General features: G+C 42.2%; 1 protein-coding gene and 1 pseudogene across 2 annotated transcripts in view; both read right to left on the bottom strand.

The window, feature by feature from the left end:
- Window positions 1-23007, bottom strand: part of TTBK2 (tau tubulin kinase 2) — a 255290-nt gene that overhangs the window by 165318 nt on the left and 66965 nt on the right. The window lies entirely within an intron of this gene.
- LOC141120646 (5S ribosomal RNA) lies at window positions 20366-20484 on the bottom strand (annotated as a pseudogene).

The raw sequence follows: 23007 nt of genomic DNA, 5'->3' as shown, positions 1-23007 counted from the left end.
AGATTGGAGAGCGATTTTATTAATTCAAGTAAACATCATAAAAGAGATCCCTCCAATGTTCCTATTTCCAAGCTAGATGCGGCTCGGACGGCCCTGAATTTGGCTCTCACAACAAAGGAGGATAAATCTATCAGATGGTCTGGGGCCAAGTTTTACCAGACTAAAGACAAAATAGGAACCATGCTAGCACAAATTGTCACCTAGGCTTCGTTTACACGCCCTTCCTAAAATCGAACAGGTGGATGGTACCTTTACCCTAAATTCACAGCGCATAATGAAGGGATTCCAGGACTTTTATGCCGAATTATGTAAAGGCAGAGATAAATTCTAACCCCACTAAAATAGACGAGTTCCTAGACAACTTACATCTTCCAACACTAACGACTACTCATAAAGCAGAAATGGATGCTCCCATATCCATTGAGGAGGTGTCAGAAGTTATAAAAGCCTTAAAGGGTGCTAGAGCTCCAGGGCCTGGTGGCTTCTCTACCCCTTATTATAAAACTTTTTCTGATCTTCTAACCCCCTACCTCACTAGATTCTTCAACTCCATGACTAAGGGCACTCGGATAGGTAATCAACTCAATATGGCATATATTTCTGTAATTCCAAAACCAGATAAAGACACCAGCCAAATAGAGAACTATAGACCCATCTCTCTAATTAATAATGATCTCAAAATATTGACCAAAATGTTAGCTAACCGATTGGCTTCATTTATAGGACTATATATCGATAAAGATCAGGTGGGGTTCATCCCTGGTAGACAGGGTCCTGATCAAGTGCGAAGGACGGTTGATCTTATATCAATAATGCAATCAGAATGGGAGGGAGGTCAAAAACAAGAAGGAATACTACTAATCGCTGGACCTCCAGAAGGCATTCGATTCAGTTTCATGGCCATATCTTTTTGCAGTCCTTAGAAGATGGGGATTTGGACCAAATATTTTAGGAATCTTGGAAGCCTTATATTCAACACCAGTAGCCAGAGTCAGACTTCAGGGACTTTTCTCTGACCCAATTAAGTACTTGGTTCCCAGAAGATTGGCAGCAATGTTCCCTTCCACTTCACCCTTATGCTTTAGAGGCTGTCAGGGAATAGGTTCTATGATTCACATATGGTAGGAATGTCCCAGAATCCAAGCATTTTGGAATAGGGTCTTCCACATCATACGAAAGGTTACAGGTTGTGCTATCTCTCAAACACCAGCGATTGCCTTGCTGAATGGATTCTTGCCGCATGTCTCTAAAATCACCCGTAAATTGATTCTGTTTATATTGACAGGAGCCAAATTGACTATTGCCAAAGCATGGAAGAAGTCTTCAGTATCTCTATTGTCCATGAAAAGGAAGATTTCATGGATAATGGAACAAGAAAAAATGGTTAGTTACTTATTGGACAAGACCACACAATTTGAAGCCACTTGGGAACCCTGGGCTCGGTTTATGGGAATTTCTCTGATACCGGACATAGGTAGCAACACCAATCGCTGATTTTTGAGTTTCACATCGGACAGACAGGCATTCTATACTCTTTTTCTGTACTATTCCTTTATCTTTTTTTTATTCTCCCCTAGTCTTTTTCCTTTAAATATCTTCTTTTTCTGTTTTAGGAACAGTATAATTTTTCCTTAAAGTTACATAGAAATTCTCAGGTTTATATACTAATTTCTAGTCAAAGTTAAGAGTTTACATTATATTACTTATGCTTTATTTCTTTATACTGTTAGTGCTGTTCACCACAGTAATAAGACAACCAATAGACTGTGATCACATATTTTGAATTTGCTATGAATTACCGTATATTGTACTGATTTTTTTTTATGCTGATTATACTGTAATATTTTTTCAATGATGATAATAAAAAACTTGAATGATAAAAATGTGCGGTATTAAAAGGGATTCCAGGCAACTGCAATCAGTCTGAATAAATCTTTGTATTTTAATTGACTTTACTCTTCAAGGTTCTAGCATGCAAGGAACATCCTGTTTGGTTATATGTAGAATGGAGCCAGCCATAATATTTTTGTGACACTTCTACTGCAAAATGAGCTTTTAGTACCAGTGGTCCCATCTTGCGTTGAATCCCCAAGAGGCTGAAAAATGCTTTCCCATTTACTGTACCCATCAATAGGTGCAGAGAAATGCTGATGATTCAGGGTCTTCCCTAAGATCGAAGCAGGTCATTTAGCTAAATGTAGAGCACTTAAATTTGTATGACCCTGCACCCATCAAAGTACTAAACGAATACTGCATTATGTTCTTTTGTGACCAGAAAATGTAAGTTAAAAGAAAACAGATTGCTATTAAATTTTAATTTAAAAATTAAAGATATATACTCAAAAGGTGAAAGTGGATATACAGTGGGCACGGAAAGTACTGGTATTCAGACCCCCTTAAAAATTTTCCACTCTTTGTTATATTGCAGCCATTTGCTAAAATCATTTAAGTTAATTTTTTTCCTCATTATTGTACACATAGCACCCCATGTTGACAGAAAAACACAGAATTGTTGACATTTTTGCAGATTTATTAAAAAAGAGAAACTGAAATATCACATGGTCCTAAGTATTCAGACCCTTTGCTCAGTATTTAGTAGAAGCACTCTTTTGATCTAATACAGCCATGAGTCTTTTTGGGAAAGAAGCAACAAGTTTTTCACACACTGGATCCTCTCCAGTTCTGTCAGGTTGAATGGTAAACGTTGGTGGACAGCCATTTTTAGGTCTCTCCAGAGATGCTCAATTGGGTTTAAGTCAGGGCTCTGGCTGGGCCATTCAGGAACAGTCGCGGAGTTGTTGTGAAGCCATTCTTTCGTTATTTTAGCTGTGTGCTTAGGGTCACTGTCTTGTTGGAAGGTAAACCTTCGGCCCAGTCTGAGGTCCTGAGCACGCTGGAGAAGGTTTTCGTCCCTGTACTTGGCCGCATTCATCTTTCCCTCAATTGCAACCAGTCGTCCTGTCCCTGCAGCTGAAAAACACCCCCACAGCATGATGCTGCCACCATCATGCTTCACTGTTGGGACTGTATTGGACAGCTGATGTGCAGTGTCTGGCTTTCTCCACACATACCGCTTAGAATGAAGACCAAAAAGTTCTATCTTGGTCTCATCAGACCAAAGAATCTTATTTCTCACCACCTTGGAGTCCTTCAGGTGTTTTTTAGCAAACTCCATGCGGGCCTTAATGTGTCTTGCACTGAGGAGAGGCTTCCTTCGGGCCACTCTGCCATAAAGCCCCGTCTGGTGGAGGGCTGTAGTGATGGTTGACTTTCTACAACTTTCTCCCATCTGCCGACTGCATCTCTGGAGCTCAGCCACAGTGATCTTTGGGTTCTTCTTTACCTCTCTCACCAAGGCTCTTCTCCCCCGATAGCTCAGTTTGGCCGGACGGCCAGCTCTAGGAAGGGTTCTGGTCGTCCCAAACGTCTTCCATTTAAGGATTATGGAGGCCACTGTGCTCTTAGGTACCTTAAGTGCAGCAGAAATTTTTTCGTAACCTTGGCCAGATCTGTGCCTTGCCACAATTCTGTCTCTGAGCTCTTCAGGCAGTTCCTTTTACCTCATGATTCTCATTTGCTCTGATATGCACTGTAAGCTGTAAGGTCTTGTATAGACAGGTGTGTGGCTTTCCTAATCAAGTCCAATCAGTATAATCAAACACAGCTGGACTCAAATGAAGGTGTAGAACAATCTCAAGGATGATCAGAAGAAATGGACAGTTAAATATATGAGTGTCACAGCAAAGGGTCTGAATACTTAGGACCATGTGATATTTCAGTTTTTCTTTTTTAATAAATCTGCAAAAATGTCAAGAATTCTGTGTTTTTCTGTCAATATGGGGTGCTGTGTGTACATTAATGAGGAAAAAAAATGAACTTAAATGATTTTATCAAATGGCTGCAATATAACAAAGAGTGAAAAATTTAAGGGAGTCTGAATACTTTCCGTCCCCGCTGTAGTTTTTTAAATCAGATTTTTTTTTCCATTTTTTATATCACAACAACATAAAACATAAAAACAAAGATTAACAGTGAAATCAACTCATAAATATTTATAACATGACAAAACCAAAAAAAAAAAAAAAAAGAGCCATTTCCTTTCCTTCCCCTTCCTCCCATACACCCACATTTTGAGAATAGTACCTCCTAACTCAATCCCTTATCCATGTGGTCAAACCACGGTTTTAAGATAGTATCAAACCTCTTGGATAAATTCCTCCTAAAAAACATGTCTCTCATTGGATATTTGATCTGAAGAGATCCATTTCTATCAGATATAGTCAGCGGATGAGGGGAGTTTCAGGCATCACCATAATAGATTTATCAGTGACCCCAGATTGCCACATCTGGAGCAAGCCGAGTCAGTTGTCAAACCAATTTTAAACAAAAATTCTGGGGTCCTATACACCCTGTGCAGTATAAAAAATTGTGTTAATCTAAATGAGGGTGAAAGAGATAAAAGGGGAAGAGCTGAAGAATCCTAACCAAGACATGGTCAGGGATAGGACCAAACTATGCATATAAAATGTGTTGCAGCTGCAAAAATTGAAAAAAACATCTAGGGTTAAAATAGAATTTCCTTAACAACTGATCAAATGATTTACGTACCCCCCTCTCATACAGATGAGATAGGGTAAGAATCCCCATTTATTCCCATCGCCGAAAGCCCTGGAGTGTCAGTATTTCAGGTAACCTTTCATTGCACCAAATAGGGGTATATTTAGTTAGGGAAGCAAACCCCATTATCCTCTTAACAGATTCCCACACCCTGTATATAAGTACTAGAGTGGGTAACTTAGAATAAGCAGAGAACCCCGATGACCCCTCCAGGGCTAGCATCGGCTGGTGTCCCTGAAAACCAAGAGAAACTAAGCGGAACGAGGGAGCAACTAAGGCCACCGATTCCCACTGTGCTAGATGCTGCAATTAAGCAGCTAGAAAGTAAATGCTCGAGTTTGGAGCCACTAACCCCCCAGCCTCCTCTGGATATTGTAGGAGATCTAGTTTGCTACGGGGGGGTCCGAATTCCCCAATTCAAATTTCTAAACATCCTGTTGATCTTAATAAAGTTCTTAAAAGGAATCCAAACTGGGGAATTATGTAAAAAATATAAAAGTTGTGGCATCCAAACCATCTTAATTAAATTTATGCGGCCTAATTGAGTCATAGTAACTCCCAGAAATTTAAAGGGGAAAACAATTACAAGTTGTGGGAATATTGATGGCAAGTCCTTCGGAAGTGAATTTAGTGAGCTGTGATTACTAATGATCTGTGATTGGCTACATCTAATCACATGGTACAGGGTGCTGTCCCATGGCCCAAGTACAATGGGATAGCTGTGGTCCAATCACAGCACAGGAAACACAGCTGTTATTAATGAATTAATTTATTCATAATAGCTTTTGTTGACAACAATCATGTGAACACATACAGGTAGCAATCACAAGATCACGGTCCCCGAGTACCGGGATCCGCAGTTCGCTATGTCCAGTGGACACAGTGAACATATCGCTGCATGCCCCTTACCCGCAGCAGACTGGATAACATACATGTATGTGATCTGACCTGTGTGCCACCTGCCCGCTTTAAAAGTACTGTGGGTGGTCGGCAAGTAGCTACGTTTTTGAGTAGGGAAGAGTTAAAACCTGGGGTCAGAATTTTGCTATCATCTGTGTAACTGCTTGGGAAAGTCGCAATCTCTACGATGTTAGTGGCCATTGACTACAGGAGAGAAAGTGACAGAAATCCAAAATTAAAGTTGTGAATGAAACAGGAGGTGAGGGGAAATCTTCCAATGGGGACAACTATTCCAATGACAACATTTTAGGAATGGTTTCACCTCACTTAGGAGGGAAATTTTAACTTCTGTTGTATGACAAGACACAAAGTAAAGAGGAATCTCCTAAACTGAACAAGGATAGAAAAAAAAAAAACACACACACACACACACACAAACATTGCATACGCTGTCCAAAAATAAAAATAATGTTTTAAAGAGATACAGGAGTAATTGCAGATAGCAGTGAAAAGATCAGCGATATTCAGTAATCCAAGGTAGTTTTCTTGGCGCTCGCTCTCTCCTTATTGGCTCAGAGAAAGCAGCGGGCGCCATTGGCTCCTGCCAAACGCTGCCAATGAGGAGGGGAGCAGGGCTTGGGAGAAAGCAAGCCGCTGGGCACTTGTGATCGCTCCTGACAGAGCCAGAACGAGGATCTGTGGGTGTAAACCCACAAATCCTCATTCTGGCAGGGGAGAGGAGACAGATCGTGTGTTCCTAGTATATAGGAACACTGATCGGTCTCCTCCCCCAGGCAGTCCCATCCCGCCTACAGTTAGAACACGCTGAGGGAACATATTTAACCCCTTGATCGCCCCCTAGTGTTAACCCCTTCCCTGCCAGTAACATTTATATAGTAATCAGTGGCTATTTTTAGCTCTGATCGCTGTATAAATGTCAGTGGTCCCAAAAAAGTGTCAAAAAAGTGTCCGATCTATCCACCGCAATCTCCCTCTCTCTCGTCTGCCTTTAAAGTCCCACTAGTACCAGGGGGTACTTTGTTTTGCATCTATACCAGGGATGTTGGCAATATTACATGGCTTACTTGGGTGGTAATATGCTTTCTACATGTCTATGGATGCAAGACGCAGATGTGAAGCACCCTAGCAGGATTGCTTAGGGGGGGATGGCAAGAGGGAAATTAAGGAAAATTTACCAAACTTATTCTGCAAAAATATTAAAACAAGCAATAACTTAGAACAGAAAGATTTAGATATATCAAATAGACACCATTATCAAAAAAGGATAACTGCGCTATTAAAGCACATTGGCTTAGTTCATTTACAGGCGTTTCCCGGGTTATAAACAAGATGGGTCTGTAGGTTTGTTCTCAAGCTGAATCTGTTTGTAAGTTGGAACAATTATATTTTTTAAGTGTAGCTCCAGCCAAAAAAAAAAAAAACAATTTTTAAGCTTTTTGGATAGCATAGAGAAGGGTTAACACCCCTGTAATATTTGTTTTGCTGTCTGTGCCCCTGTTCAGAAGATTTCACCTCACTTCCTGTCCCAATGTCAATTGGATTTTGAAAATTTGGGTTTTTTGTGGAAACAAGCCATGGTGATAAAGCATCAGTGGAGACACCTTTTTCCCATTCAACTCTTACAGGAGTGAATTTCCCTTCCTAGGGGTAGATTTCCTCTCACTTCCTGTTGTCTCCCTCCATTTGTAAGTAGGAGTCGTTTGTAAGTCAGATGTTTGTAACCTGGGGACCGCCTGTGTTCAGGAGTACTAATCAATCATGCAACATAACCCATTATATTTTCCCTTTCGTGGCCTGTGCTCTGGAATAGTTACCAGTTTTGCCATCAGTCCCCCTGTAGGTGATCTCCCCTAACCACCCCCCCATTACTAACTTATGTCTTGTTCTGTACGGTGTGCCCAAATTTCCTGAGACTAGCAGAGAAGGTGGTCCCCGAGGTCTCACACTGCAGATACACAACTATGAGGCTGTAGACACAGGAGTGATTGGACATCGTGATATACCAGAAGATGCACTGCTACTTTTAATTGGAAACTCAAGAAATTCTGGGTATTGTTTAGACAATTAACATTACTACATATTCCCTATATCAGAACAAAACATAGCAAATCTTTACTTTCTGAGTTCAGGTCCACTTTAAACAATGCCCTTGGTTACACAGTTTGAAAATCAAATGTATGTCATGTAATTAGATGCCATTTTCAATTAAAAGTTCCATACCCCCTTATTACTAAAAGGAGGATTTTTTTTACACTATGACTTATTTCCAAAATGCAATTTTGTAAAGGTCCAAGTAAACTATGTTGCTTCAAAGGCAAATTGTCCAGATATAAATATGTAGCTTCCATTGCAGACTTGTTTTTGCAGATGCAGTCTTCAGGAAGAACAGTTTTCTATGACCCAGAACAATCAAGAATAAAACAAAAAAGCAGATCCTATATTTGGCTAGGTTCACACCTAAGTGGCTCTGCGAGGGGCGTTTGTGAGGGCACAGCAGTCCATTCATTTGAATGGGCTGCTGTGCCTGCGTTTCATGCATGAAAAAGGTTCCTGTGCCTTTTGCCTTTTTTTAAAATGCAGCCAGAGGGAAAGATTCACACTTGTACAGGTGGTTGCGGTTGTGGGTCAGAGTGCATGTTGCTTTTGCATCATGCACTCTCCAGCAAACAAAAATGTGCTACTTTTTTTTTTTAGATGCGTGGGGGGTGCCATTGAGATTGAATGGCAGCCCCATACGTCTGCAAAGGAGCAGCACGGTTTGGCTGCGAGTTTAGGAACAGGTGGGATTTACACGCTGGGCCACAACCGCAACCACCTGTACAAGTATGAATCTAGCCTAAGGCTAGGTACACAGCTATGCTTTTTTTAGTGCATTTGCAGATCTGCAGAAACGCACTACAATCCATTTAATAGAATTTCCTATAGGTCCTGTACACATCTAGGCAGTTTTCTGTAGTGCGATTTTTGGAAAGGTGCAGGGCCATTTTTGCTTCCTCTTTACACGCAGCATGGTGTGTTAACTTCAATGCAATTGCTTCAAAAACACATATACATGCGTTTAAGGGTCTCCGACACATTTTCCTACATGTCAACTGACACTTCCTCATAGCAACATAAACACAGTTTGCCTTTTGCAAAAACAAAAAATGTAAAACACCACGTTAAAAGTGGTTGTAAACCCTTACAGACGACTTTGTGCTACAGGTAAGCCTATAATAGGGCTTACCTGTAGCTGCCCCGGATATCTCCTAAACCTGCACGGTTTAGGAGATATCCCCTGTATTTGCCAACATCATCGGCACATGCACACTGACACAAACTGAAGCAATGGCATGTATGTGCCGTTGCTTCAGTGAGTGTGTCGTTACCACGCACATGTGCGGGAGTGACGTCATCGTGGCTCCGGCCAATCACAGCGCCGGAGCTGCCATACCCGGAAGTAACCCCCAGGGGTGATCCGGAGCGGTGTACGGGCATCGCAGAGAGGGCTTCGATCTCAGGTGATTATTACATAATGAGCTAGTATGCTATGCATATTAGCTCATTATGCCTTTGTCTTACAGGTGTTAGTTTTTTTTGTTTTGTTTTTTTTAAAAGTGGGTTTACAACCACTTTAAAAACATAAAAAACATAAAAAACATGCACTAAACAAAAAAACGGAAAAAGCACCACAGAGATGGATTAATTGCACATGCATAGATGTGAACTAAGCCTAATGGGTGCTTACAGATTAATTGTATAAATACATTTCAGAATATACAAATAATTAGATACATAAGATCTGAAGATGTTGGAAAGTGAATCAATATGAGACACGCAGTTAAAACGGCCATCTGTGTATATAAATTATTTATACTGGTCAGTCAAAGTGGTGCATTCACCCAAAGTGACTGACATGAAACTATACCCTGACACATGCTGACCATATTGTGTGCTGCATGTAATAAATCAATCATTGTACAGCGGTCTTATCACTATTAGGATGACCTTTGTTACACCATATACTGCTTTAGAGGCGTAGCTTTAAGCTTGTGGGCCCCGATGCAAAAGTTGACCTGGGGCCCCACTACCACTTGCAGCTTCCACCGTGTACCAATATACTCCAAGTGGCTAAAGAGTTATTGTCTTTATTTACATAGTCGGTAATTCAAAAGAATTGGGTAGGTACAGTATGTTAAAATGTAGACAGTTTCTCCAAAATCTTTTAAATACCCTGAAACAAGGGAAGGCAACCTTTGAGAACATGAAAAAGATCACCAGGGTTCGGCGCCCTTTTTTTAAAGAAATTACCCAACAAGGCCTAACTAAATAGTGAGGAAAACTTAGAAAAATATGATAAAACAAATGTCACTGTAAAAATATAAACTTGGATGGTGTCAGTCACTAGGGCAGGGGACAGTGTTCCAGCAGGGCAGTAGGCAAAGGAGCTGGAAGCTGTAATGCAAAGACTCCAGATTACTGTGTTAGGGTCCTTAGGAAGACTCGTTGAGTTCCCGGGATGGAGCTCACACATAGCTAACAAGTGGGACTGTTGGCAACTATGCACAGCAGCCTCCCCCCCACCCCCCTCTGCTCCTCAATTCTGGTTCTGGGTTTACAGGAGTAGTGATGCGGCTGTCACTACTCCCGTCAGGGGCGGCGCTCCTCTCCACGCAGCACCGAGGCACATGGCCCTGCTCAGTCCCCACAATGTGCAGAAGTCCCCAGCTCTGTCAGTGTCCTGAAATGTTCTCCACACCCCCCCCACCATGCTCCACTCTCACCACCTGATGAACTTGACTTCTTGCCGGTCAGATCTTCTGCTCCCAGATGGCTCCAGTTAGAGAGCAGGTACTCCTGGCTGGGCCCCACCATTAGTGAGGACAGGTGGGCGGGCAATAAGATAAGAGCAAGGCGAGGAGACATCAGCAGAGATTGACTTGGAGCGAGAGAGGTGAGGGGAGGACACAAAAGCGAGCAAGGGGCGGGACCAGCTCACAGAGGGGCAGGGATAGGGAGGACATGGAGCTGAGAGGCAGCGGGATTAGCCGCTCTGTGCTAGAGAACTACCCCTCAGCAGATAACCCGCCTCCTCCACTCAGCAGCTTTGTTCCACCTGGCATCTGCATGCAAGGGAAGGGAGTGGTCTGTCCCCCTCGTGTGACTCCGCCACCCACAAAGGCACAGTGATGTAAGAAGTTAATAGTCAGAGGCAGGCCACACGGGCCCCCCTAAAGCAGGGACCGGGACGCAACTGCGACTTCTGATGCTACACCCATGTACTGCTTAATGAACACTAGATTTGGGGGACAAATTAATTTACCTGGTTATTTTAACATTGTAACTCTGCTTATGGCACGTCTGTCATTATCTCCCCTAAATATCCTTCCTAAGCAACTAAAAGGATCCATATCCAACTTATTTATATTCATTTAGCACTTTATAATATGGAGGTTTTTCCAGCAGGTGGCAGTGCAGGAGAAATCCAAAATCAGAGATTTTCATGAGCTCACTAAACAGGAAAGGTCCATAAAGTCCAACTGAAATCAAGAAAAAGCTATACAGATAGATGCTTGGCTAACAATTTACAATTGTAGACTTATCTCGATTTTCCTGTCACAGCAGTTGTGACATTTCATTTTACTGTGTCACATAACACTGCGTTTAAAAAAAAAAAAAAAACACACAACAACGTATAAAATGGTAAGTTGCCTTGTCTACATGTTGGGCAAGTGGTTGTAAAAGCTGAAGGTTATTTTACCCTAGTGCATTCTCTGCATAAAAAACCTTTTACGATGGCTGTGCAGGGAGGGGAGGGCAATTCAGCAGAAGTCTGACCATTGGGTGGGCAGGCCGGCTGTGCTCCTAGCACAGGCAGAAAACTGACCACACTGAGATGGATGTGCTCTCGCAAGCCTAGCATGATCAGTTTGAAATAGGAAAGCAGGCGAACTGGCAGGATCATTAGGTATGTCACACAAAGGAAGCTATACAAAGAACAGGATACTTTTTAACATAAGTACATGGTACAACAGGTACATATAAGAAATATGAAATATTGGCGCAACATTCTTTAATTACCGTATTTATCGGCATATAACACGCACAGGTGTATAACACGCACATTCATTTTAAGAGGGAAGTTTCAGGAAAAAAACTTAAATTTTAAATAAGGAACTTTGAAGCAAAATAAGGGTCAGTGCCCATCTGCAGCCTCACCATTGCCATCAACGCAGCCTGATTAATGCCCACCTGCAGCCTCACAAGTGCCATCAATGCAGCAGCCTCGCCATTGCCATCAATGCAGCAGCCTCGCCATTGCCATCAATGCAGCAGCCTCGCCATTGCCATCAATGCAGCAGCCTCGCCATTGCCATCAATGCAGCAGCCTCGCCATTGCCATCAATGCAGCAGCCTCGCCATTGCCATCTATTGACTTCCTATTACAGAGGCCGCCAAGTAAACAGGAGATTCTCACTGTATGTAATCTGACAGCACTCGTCCCGCCCCCCTCCCGTTGCCTCCGAGGCAGCTGAAATTGAAGTATTGGCGTAGAACACACACACGCTATTTGCACCCGATTTTCATGGTGAAAAAGTGAGTGTTATACGCCAATAAATACAGTAGTTATGGACCAGCCACCACAGTTGTACTGCGGCAGGTTGGCTCCCCTACTTGAGTCGCCATCAATGTACGTCGGGCATGTACACGGCGATCTGTGGGCGCGTGCAGCCATTCGCTAGCGGGGGAGCCGGTGGCCAGACTCGATGTTTGCCGGCCAGCGGTGATAGCTCCAGAGACTGCAGAACGGGGATCTGTCAGTGTAAACAAAACAGATCCCCGTTCTGTCAGGGGAGTAAAATGAGATCTGCTGTTCCTAGTGATTAGGAACAGCAATCTCTTTCCTCCTCCAGTCAGCCCAGTCGCCATACAGTTAGAAACACATCCCAAGGGAACACTTAACCCCTTGATCGCCCCCTAGTGTTAACCCCTTCCCTGCCAGTGACATTTTTATATTAACAAGTAATTTTATAGTAAATCAGCGGCTATTTTTAGCTCTGATCGCTGTATAAATGTCAGTGGTCCCAAAAAAGTGTCAAAAGTGTCCAATCTGTCCACCGCAATCCCGCTAAAAATCGCTGATCACCGCCATTACTAGTAAAAAAAAAAAAAAAAAAAATTGGCTCTATCTAGCTCTATTTTTGAAGTGTTAATAGGATCGAACCAGTGTTCACTTTCAACCACAGTGCCGAGCAAAGAAGTGAGTTGAATTATTATTTTTTTTTTTTTTTAATTTGGAACAATCTTTAACCACTTGCCGACAGGTTCACGACGATATACGTTGGCAAAGTGGCACAGGTGTGCAAAACCACGTACATGTACGTCGCTCGCGGCGATCAGATTCGTTGCAGAACCGATCAGTCTTCAGGTCCAGGCCGATTTCTGGCCTGGACCTGCTGATCGGTTCTGGCAAATGAAAATGCTTCCCCTGCCTGTAAGTGTAAACACAGGCAGGGGAAGTGAGGTCATCTCCCTCTCTGGAATGCTTCTGTTCCAGAGAGAGGAGAGAGAACATCTTACAGCGAGTTGCAGCAACACTACACGTAAGCTCACTCGTCACCCTCCCGGGCATACAGTGGGGCAAAAAAGTATTTAGTCAGCCACCAATTGTGCAAATACAGAGGACTGTATTTGTCATCATAGGTATACCTCAACTATGAGAGACAAAATGTGGAAACAAATCCAGACAATCACATTGTCTGATTTTTGAAAGAATTTATTTGCAAATTATGGTGGAAAATAAGTATTTGGTCAATATCAAAAAGTTCATCTCAATACTTTGTTATATATCCTTTGTTGGCAATGACAGAGGCCAAACATTTTCTGTAAGTCTTCACAAGGTTGTCACACACTGTTGCTGGTATGTTGGCCCATTCCTCCATGCAGATCTCCTCTAGAGCAGTAATGTTTTGGGGCTGTCGCTGGGCAACACGGACTTTCAACTCCCTCCAAAGGTTTTCTATGGGGTTGAGATCTGGAGACTGGCTAGGCCACTCCAGGACCTTGAAATGCTTCTTACAAAGCCACTCCTTCGTTGCCCGGACGGTGTGTTTGGGATCATTGTCATGCTGATAAACCCAGCCACATTTCATCTTCAATGCCCTTGCTGATGGGAGGAAGGTTTGCACTCAAAATCTCACTATACATGGCCCCATTCATTCTTTCATGTACACGGATCAGTCGTCCTGTTCCCTTTGCAGAGAAACAGCCCCAAAGCATGATGTTGCCACCCCCATGCTTCACAGTAGGTATGGTGTTCTTTGGTTGCAACTCAGCATTCTATCTCCTCCAAACACGACGAGCTGTGTTTCTACCAAACAGTTCTACTTTGGTTTCATCTGACCATATGACATTCTTCCAATCCTCTTCTGGATCATCCAAATGCTCTCTAGCAAACCTCAGACGGGCCCGGACATGTACTGGCTTAAGCAGGGGGACACGTCTGGCCTTGCAGGATCTGAGTCCCTGGCGGCGTAGTGTGTTACTGATGGTAGCCTTTGTTATGTTGGTCCCAGCTCTCAGCAGGTCATTCACTAGGTCCCCCCATGTGGTTCTGGGATTTTTGCTCACCGTTCTTGTGATCGTTTTGACCCCACGGGGTGAGATCTTGCGTGGAGCCCCAGATCGAGGGAGATTATCAGTGGTCTTGTATGTCTTCCATTTTCTAATTATTGCTCCCACAGTTGATTTCTTCACACCAAGCTGCTTGTCTATTGCAGATTCAGTCTTCCCAGCCTGGTGCAGGTCTACAATTTTGATTCTGGTGTCCTTCGACAGCTCTTTGGTCTTCACCATAGTGGAGTTTGGAGTGTGACTGTTTGAGGTTGTGGACAATTGTCTTTTATACCGATAACAAGTTCAAACAGGTGCCATTAATACAGGTAATGAGTGGAGGACAGAGGAGCCTCTTAAAGGAGAAGATACAGGTCTGTGAGAGCCAGAAATCTTGCTTGTTTGTAGGTGACCAAATACTTACTTTCCACCATAATTTGCAAATAAATTCTGTCAAAAATCAGACAATGTGATTGTCTGGATTGGTTTCCACATTTTGTCTCTCATAGTTGAGGTATACCTATGATGACAATTACAGGCCTCTCTCATCCTTTTAAGTGGGAGAACTTGCACAATTGGTGGCTGACTAAATACTTTTTTACCCCACTGTATGTGAAATTAAACCCCAAAATACATTCTGCTGCTTCTCTTGAGTACGGAGCTACCACATGTGTAGGACTTTTTGGGAGCCTAGCCCGTACAGGACCCTGAAAACCAATCACCGCCTTTAGGCTTTCTAATGGCATAAAATGGCGTTTTCACTCATCACTACCCATCACAGTTTCGGAGACCCTGAAATGTCAAGATAGCACAAACACCCCCCCCCCCCCCCAAACCCCATTTTTGAACAACCAAGGTATTTGCTAAGAGGCACGGTGAATATTTTGCAGCTCTCATTTGTTTTGGAAAATACAGAAAAGGAAAATGTATTTTGTTTTTCCTTTTTCAAAACTTTGACAAAAAGCGATATCTGCAAAATAGCAAATAGCTTACGGTGTCTAATTTCCAAAATGGGGTCATTTGTGCCATCTGGGCATTTCATGGCCTCCGAAACTGTGATAGGAGGAGTGAAATCAAGAATTTACGCCCTTAGAAAGCCTGAAGACGGTGCTTGGTTTCCGGGGTCCTGTACGCAGCTAGACTGCCAAAAAGTCCCACACATGTGGTATCCCTGTACTCAGGAAAAGCAGCAGAATGTGTTTTGGGATGTAATCTCACATATACCCAGGGCATGTTTGAGCAATATATCATTTCAGTGACAACTTTGAAAAACTACAAAAAAAAAACAAAAAAAAAAAAAAAAAATTTACACAATCACTTATGACAAAAAAAATAAAATATTCAATGTGCTCAAGAAGCCTCTCAGCAAATTCCTTGGGATGTCTTTCTAAATCATTTGGGGGGGTTTGTACTGCCCTGCCACTTTAGCACCTCAAGAAATGAGCTGCGTAAATTCCAGAAAATGTACCCTAGTTTGTAGACGCTATAACTTTTGTGCAAATCAATAAATATACGCTTATTGATTTTTTTTTTTTGATTTTTTTTTTTACCAGAGACATGTGGCTGAATGCTTTTTGGCCTAAATGTATGACTAAAATTGAGTTTATTGTATTTTTTTTTCATAGCAAAAAGTCGAAAATATTTTATTTTCAAAATTTTTGGTCCATTTTCGTTTATATTGCAAAAAATTAAAACCGCAGAGGTGATCAAATACCACCAAAAAAAAAGTCTATTCGTGGGGAAAAAGAGGACGCAAATTTTGCTTGGGTACAGCATTGCATGACCGCGCAATTACCAGTCAAAGCAGAGCAGTGCCAAAACTGTAAAAAGTGCTCATCAGGAAGTGGGTAAATCCTTCCGGGGCTGAAGTGGTTAAAATGGTGAATGTGGATTTTTCATTGCAAAATTGTTAAAAGCAAACTAAATTTTGAGGTCGTTTTTAACACAGGTCAAGTCATCGGACAAATTGATAAGAATTTTCATGCAAAAAGGCTAAGCAGAGTAATGAATAGCAATTATGTTTTGACCTGAGCTCGGATTTAGCGTGTAGACAGCCTACCCAAATACACAGTACAGCAAAGCCCATTATTATCACATTGCCCTCCTGTTCTTCATTCACCACAAACATATGTCAGAACCACCTGTAAATGCATTATGCCATTTGATCACCTTGAAGTAAACCTGTCCATACCATTAAGATAGCAGCACAGCCCTAGGCAGTACCCACGAAGGCAACAAGCAGAAGCTGCACATACCTTTAGGTGAACCTGACATTTACAATGTAGTACCATCTGAAGAGTCCACACTACATCCACCTGTGAATATTCCCCATCTGCATCACATGATAATATATACCCAGTATCTCTGCAACTAGTTATCAGGTATGGACTATGCAAAATAAGGAGTAAGGCACTACTGGCATGGTTCCATCAAAAGTTCTCCAATCAGCACTGAGCCATGAAATCATCAAGCCTCATTTTCATGAAATTTCTCTTTTTTTTTTTTTTTTAAAGAATCTTTATTTGTAAAAGACAGGGTATTACATTGCAAGATAAAAAACAATTGCCAAAAGGTGATGGCTTCAAGTAATACACCAATCGTTACTTTTTTGTTTTTCACATGAAAAGAGAAGAATATGAAAACATGAATGATAAACAGTCACAGTTATATTTTGATGCAACTAAAGTTATAGAAAGAGCAATTATCAAGTGGCGGGTCGGCGATATAATCTCAACCTGTTTATCAGGCTAGAGAGACTCACCCCGTCATAAAATCCGCTGAGTGTGAGACATATCTGTCCTCCTAAGAGGGGCTCTTGTGTGTAAAAATTTGGCAGGCTTCCTGTACAATACCTAAATTATGGCGTATCGCCTGGGGTTAAGGGATGGGTCAGGCAGGCGCGCGCAGGGGGAGGGGGGCGAGCTTGCGCCTCCAGCTAACCTCCTCCCACAGCGCCACATTTTAATATTATTTTCATTAAATATATTTTTTAATTATTATGGAGCTTGGAAGGCAGACGGAAGGCCAAGCTTAACTTTCAGAAGAAAATGCATATTTACAGATCAGGTGCCAATGTATCTGTATCTACCAATCATGTTTTCAGGCAGGGCCCATTCATAATACTACAGTACCACAATGTATGGCAATGCATTTGAACAGACTGTGAAACCTTGCAGTGCCATGCATTTCAGATCCCTGCACTTGTTTTGGATGCAAGGCACCTTTTGACCAGAATATTATTGCAGATGGTATAAGCAGCCTATAATAATCTGGTCAGAACGTACCTTACATAAACAAGTGCAGTTTCCAAAATTCGAAAGTTTACAAATTATGGTGAACTGGACATTGTTTTAGCACCTGAAATGCGTTGGCTTTCTGATCATTTCTTTTATCGGATTTTGGAATAAAGCTTTATCTGGCTCTGTAAATTTCTGGGGAGGAAAGTTGCCAGCTCAGAAAAAATGGCAATGAGGAAATCCACCGTGCAAGTAAGGGAAGACAAAGGAAAATCCCTGATAGAAAGCCCCCTTTGAACCACATGTTTGAGATCCCATAGAGACCCTGGACCCTGAAAGAAAGCCTTCACTAAGGAGTAGGAAGCCACTGGCCCTTGAAAGGGTATCACCTGGGCCAAAATTTGACCTATGACCTGGCCATTGATGCCAGATCTAGACCAGACTGGAGAAAAGACAAGATTTGTCCCATGGAATACTTCCTGTAGTCGAGTTTTATTGCCTTGCACCATGAAAAATATGCTTTCCAATTATGATGGTAGCTCTGAAGAGAGATTTCTTAGCTTTGAGAACCATAAAGACACCAACCGCTATCCTTTAGGACCTGGGCTTCAACAACTACATTGATATTAAAGTCAGCAACCAAGAAGCAGGGTCTGAGACAGAAGATCAGGTTAACCTAGAACAGCTCACGGATAGTGTGCCAGGAGTCAAACTTGCAATGCGCTTAATCTCAATCCTGTGGAGCATAAGAAGGAGTTGCATAGTAGAAATGGCAATCAAGCTAAACTGAACCCAAGGTCTCACAAAAAAATGAATCGCACGACCTTGCAGTCGAGCAATTCCAGCATTGAAGACATAGCGAAATTGCTCACAGTTCCAGAATGTTGATTGGGAGACAACGGCTGACACTGTAGATTTCATGTAGAATTTTTGCAACTAAAAAAAAAAAAGTATTGAGTAGAGGTGCGCCGAAATGTCGGCCGCCGAAAATCATCGTCCGAAAACTGTTTTTTCATTCGGCCGATATAAAAATCCTATTTTTTCCTAACAGCTTACCTGTAAAATCCTTTTCTTTTGAAGTACATCACGGGACACAGAGCCATAGTAATTACTATGTGGGTTATAGTCCACTTTTAGGTGCTGGACAATGGCACACTCTAAACAGGAAGTTGCCTCCCTATATAACCCCTCCCACTACTGGGAGTATCTCAGTTTTGTAGCAAAGCAATACACGTGTATACTAGAAACAGGGGCGTGACCTCTGTGTCCTGTGATGTACTTCAAAAGGAAAAAGGATTTAACAGGTAAGCTGTTATAAAAATCCTATTTTCTTTAAATCGTACATCACGGGACACAGAGCCATAGTAATTACTATGTGGGATATCCCAGAGCAATGCCATTTGAGGGGAGGGAGACACAACAAAAGTAGGGCACCATGAGATCAGAGGATTTATACTGCTGTCTGCAGTACACTGCGCTCAAAGGCGACATCCTCAGGTCTTTACATCCACCAGATAGAATCTGGTAAATGTATGGATTGAAGACCAAGTTGCGGCCTTGCAGAATTGAGCCATGGAGGCTTGGTGTTGCACTGCTCACGAAGCACTAACAGCCCTAGAGGAGTGCGCTTTGATTTGAGAGGGTAGAACTACCTATTTAAACCATAAGCTTGAATGATTATTTGTCGAATCCATTTAGAAATAGTAGATTTCGATGCTGCCTGTCCTCTTTTAGGACCTTCAGGCAACACGAACAAAACATCCGTTTTCCGAATATGAGCAGTCGCCTTTAAGTAGACTTTGACTGCTCTCACCACATCAAGAGAATGTAGTGATTTTTCTTCCATAGAACAGGGTTCTGGGAAAATGAAAGTAGAACAATATCCTGGTTTAGATAAAAATCTGACCTTTGGTAAAATGTTAGGATGAGGACGCAATACTACCTTATCCTTGTGAACAATAAATATGGCTCGTTACAAGAAAGAGCAGCTCTGATAACCTTCTTGCAGCAGATATGGTTACCAGAAAAAATAGTTTCCTTGTCAAAAAAATGACCAAGGGAATATGTCGTATCGGCCCAAAAAAAGGCTGTTTTGTAATGTCGACAAAACTAAATTCAAGTCCCAAGGGTTCAGGGGTTACCTAACCGGAGATTAAGCCGTGTTACCCCACGAATAAAGTTACGAACCAAAGAATGCAAAGCAAGTGGTCGTTGAAATAATACCGATAAGGCTGAGACTTGTCCTTAGAAAGCACTCAAGGCCAGCATTATTTTTCACCCCATCTGCAGAAACTTCAAGGATTCTACCTTTGACCTATTTCCTGGGGTGCAACACCTGGTTTCACACCAGGAGACATAGGTTTCCAAGACGCCATAATATATAATTATGGAGGCCGGGTCCCTTGCATTAACCAAGGTAGAAACTACTGAACCTGACAGCCCATGCTTCTTCAGAGGGTCTCAATAGCCAGACCATTAAATTTAGCATTTGTAAAGTAGGATGGAACGCATGGGATCCCCCATTTTTTACATATTGACAGGAAGATATCGGGGTGAAGGAACAACTGCTGGCAATTCAAGTAGTCCGCCTGCCAATTTTCTATTCCTAGAATGAAGATTGCCGATAGGCTAAGTACATTGTTTTCTGCCCAAGATAGGATATGATTCACCTTTCTTTGGGCCACACAACTTCTTGTGCCCCCTTGGTGATTAATATAGGCCATTGCTGTGGCATTGTCGGATTGAATCCTGGCAGGACAATACCGTAAACTGAACATTCAGGCCCTCAGGACCCAGAGCTCTGCCTGATTTTCTAAAATGTTAATGGGCAAGGTCATTTCTGATCTGGGTCACTTCTCTTGGACAGTTGCCTCTTCCAGGACTGTTCCCTAACCTAAACAAAAAAGGTTGGCATATGTTATCACTTCCCAGGTAACTGAAGGATTTTCCCGTTAGTAGATTTTTGGATATCAAACATAAACTGAGGCTCCGGCGCACCCAGCCTACAACACCTGGTATTTCCAGGTGGTCTCTCATCCAGGTACTAACCAGGCCCAACCCTGCTTAGCCTCCAAGATCAGACGAGATCGGGCGATATCAGGGTGATGTGGCCATAGGATTTGGAGTCAGACACATTGGGAATGTAGAGCTTGAACCCTTTGTTCCAAGTGGACTTGTGATGTCAGTAGACTCCCCACCCCCCTCTACACTCACCTTGGCCAGGCATCAATATTTCTTACACTGAACTTCTGCTGGTCTTGTGGATTATGCCCATCATCAATAACATCCAGTCAAAACCCAGGAAAGTCACCACATGACCTCAGCATGCCCAATCATGCTGAGGTGTGGAGCAACCAATCCTGGAAGAGCTGGAGAAGAAAGGAGGAGGGGATCTGAAGTACACAGAATTACATATCTCATGCATGAGTGTGAGAGAGGCAATCACCTGTCACTCACAGCAAGGGCGAGAAACAGACATCTATTTCTCTGTCTGACCATTTTTAGCTCACTGAAAAAAAGAGAAGAGGCCTGCTCAGAGTTGTATTAACTCTTCGTGGCAAGACTGGGCACAGATGACATGAAATCCTATACTGTACAAGGTTGAAGCCTTAAAGTGTGTAAAGGCTCGTTTATTTTTCCTAAAGAAATAACAAACATGTTATACTTCCCTGCTCTGTTGCAGTGGATTTGCACAGAGCAGCCTGGATCCTCCAGTTCTCGGGTCCCTCTTCTGCGCTCCTGGCCCCTCCCTCCTGCTCAGTGGCCCCACAGTAAGCAGCTTGCTATGGGGGCACACATAAAATGAGTCCTAAAGTGAGATATCCACTATAACTCCTCCTTCCTCTCATGCACAAACGTTAACAATATCTTAACTGTCATGCAAGTGTGTGCCCGTTATCTACACTCCAATGCGCTCACCTTAGGACATGGAACAAAAAACGTACCTAGTTAAGACAAAAGCACTTGGTCCCCCTATGGGTATGGATAGGTTGAGAACTCTTTACCAAATATTGGCACCTTCCTCTGTGATGCTGTTAGGCTGATACCTCTTTAAGAGCCCCACTGTCTATTTCTTTGCTCTCAGACACTCAAACACAATGTAGGTAGCCATAGTGTAGTATATCTTGAAATCCCCAATTTATTAAAAGAGATGCACTTGCTTAAAAGCAGGGTAAATTTGCCTTTAAAACATTAAGTACAGCTGCAATCCAGCACTCTGCGACTCGAGCGTCACCCAACTCCTAACACAGGTTATGTATGCACAATTTATGTTTGATTATTATATCACTTTGAGAAGGAGCACCACATAATTACCTATTACAAAATGCAAAGAAAGCTAAATAAGAAAGAAACAAGAAGAAAAAGCAAATAACAGCATCAATACAGTTAGTTCTACCATCAGATTTTTCCAGAACATACAAAGATATTCGGAAATAACCAAAATAGTTCAGAAAGACATTTCAGAGCAGCCGAGAGGTTATATTCATAATATATGACAAATTTTCCGTGACAGGCCATCCTAATCTACCAACAACATGACCAAACTTTTTAAGATTAAAATTAGAACGCAGTGCATCTATCCATTTTTTCCATATTTTATTCAACTTTTTGAGGGTTGTTACGTTGAACGTAGGTGTATTTCTCAAGCATTACATATTTATCCATCTCCAGGATCCAGGCCAAGGGTAAGAAGATTGGATGAGACCCAGTGAGAAGCTATCAACTCACATGCTGTAAAGAGTGATCTTGCGATAGCCACTACCTGGTCATGATCCAAGTTGTTACAATTTACATACTCTAGTAGGCATAGAACAGGATCTGGAGTTAGCAGTGTCATATACAGAATTCAACACACACACTTTCTGCCAGTACTGATGTAGCTTTGGACATCTCCAGAACAGATGCACAAAAGAGCCAGGAGATTGGGCATATCTAAACACAGAATTTTCTCTCCTGCCTACCCTACACAGCAGCTCCGGAATACAGTAAATCCTATACAGGATGAAAAAGCCGAGTCACCCTATGAGTCGGAGATAGTGAAACCAGCTGTACACTCTGCAATATTTGGTCCCATATGTCTCCCAAATCCAGACTGACATCTCATCTCAGCCTACATGGAATAGGGAATTTAGAAAGAAATTCAGAAAACAATCACATATATACCCAAGAAATAAGACCCTTAGTGGTATTTGCTTGGACTATACCATACACGATAGGAACAAGAGAAAAACAAACAGTTGGGGTCATGCCTTGGATCTTCACAGCATGTCCTAGTTAAAGATTAAGAAAAAAACACCTCTAAAAGTAAATTTAGTGCTACCATCAGAGTATAATTGCATCAGGTGTGGTGATCCCTGCCCGTCCCCACCTGGAAAATTCTTGCAGTTCAAAAATCTTAAAAAAATGTTTTCTTTGACCACAACAGTGTAAATCTACCCCGAGATGTCCAGTACTGTTTTAGTAGACTGCCAGACCTTGTATATCAAACATAGTGTGGGATAAGTAAATCGAATAAAAGGGTGGGATAGCAGAATCCAAGACTAGCAGGGATTTCTGTAATAAAATATAGAAGCAGGCCTATTATAGGAAAATGTATGCAGGCCACCATTTTCGGATCCTGCTAGATGTTGGAGTTGAGCCG

Source organism: Aquarana catesbeiana, linkage group LG13 (assembly GCF_042186555.1).
Source record: "Aquarana catesbeiana isolate 2022-GZ linkage group LG13, ASM4218655v1, whole genome shotgun sequence".
In the NCBI taxonomy this organism is placed as follows: Eukaryota; Metazoa; Chordata; class Amphibia; order Anura; family Ranidae; genus Aquarana; species Aquarana catesbeiana.
Note: the sequence above shows the minus strand (reverse complement) of the source record. Positions and strands in the feature narration are given on the sequence as shown.